Below are 1,496 nucleotides of genomic sequence, written 5' to 3' on the forward strand. Positions count from 1 at the left end.
TGTCAGGTACATCGTTGGCCCAATCATCTGATTACCTGTGATCAAGACAGTAAAGTCATGGGGCAATAAGAGTATCAGCATATGTGGAAGGAGCCCAGTGGCAGTTTCTCAAAACAGAGCTATGAGCATGACAGATTTCATGGATCACAGGTGCCTTCTTGGTATTTTTGCTAAGAAACAGCTTACTTTACTATTTAATCAAGTGGCTGCGTGGGCTCTAACTTTAATTGTAGACCTTTCTATGTAATGTCACTTACTTGGAATAAAGTGTTACTTTGACCAAATTGTAGAATTATAGCATTAAAAAGGGACCACAAAGTTCAGTTCTTTCATTTTTATAAATGAGTCATTGGACACTTTGAAGGACTAAGTGAACTTATCTAGTTCGCCTCTAGGAGTAAAACCATAATCTGTACATTCCCTTGACAATACCCTTTCTCGTACACACTCTCCACTGTGCATGCTCTCCAGCTAACTTGTCAGTTATCATAAAGGGCAGTGCATTTAATATCATAAGGACATGCTGCCATTGCAGACATTTTACAAAACAATTTCATCTCCAGTGCCCAACCATTCTTGAATGGATAAGTAAAATGTGGTATTACAATGGATATTTTTCATTAATGAAAAAGGAATGGAGTGATGATACATGCAGCAACATAGATGAGCCTCAAAATCAATACACTAATTGAAAGAAGCCAGACATTTAAAAAACTATATAGTGTATGATTCCAGTTCTCTGAACTGGAAAATGCAAATCTACAGTGACAGAAAGTAGATGAGTGGTTGCCTGGGACTGGTGGTAGGAAGAAGTGACTGCAATGAGCACCAGGGCTCTCATGAGGATGATGAAAAGGTTATAAAATTGGATTGTAGTGATGTTTGCCCAACTTTGTATATGTATTAAATATCACTGAATTGGTCATTTACAAGAGAATTGCATAATATGTAAATTATATCTCAATAAAGCTGCTAAAATAACAAAAAGTAAAAGTAGCTTTATACATATTTTACACTAAGTTTTCCTAATTTTTTTCTAGTTTTAATCAATCAGTCAATTACAACACAACAATTTTAGTACCAATAAAAGTTGGATCTAAACAGAGCAACATGCCAACACAAGCAAAATAATCTCTCATTGCCAAGAATAGAATAATATGTGGCTGAGAACTTTTTGGTTTGCCATGAACCATAAACATAGACTTCAAATGACAGAGGTCTGGACTCATTTATTTCCTTGATTATGAAGCTGCCTCATTTAGTTGTGGTGAATTGAGTGGCCTATTGATCCTGGGGACATAAAAAAAAATTCATCAAAAGCAAATTATGACAGATACATTTAGAACAGGGGAAGGGAACAAGTAGGAGAATAGCACTGAAAACTCTACATACATGTGGGAAATAACATATACTACAAATTGTTATTAGTTGATGAACGTGACTACACGTAAATGTAGATCTCTAAATTGAAACCAGTTTTTTTTTTTTTTTTTTTT

Source organism: Rhinopithecus bieti, unplaced genomic scaffold (genome assembly GCF_001698545.2).
Source record: "Rhinopithecus bieti isolate Rb0 unplaced genomic scaffold, ASM169854v2 scaffold_1673, whole genome shotgun sequence".
NCBI lineage: Eukaryota > Metazoa > Chordata > Mammalia > Primates > Cercopithecidae > Rhinopithecus > Rhinopithecus bieti.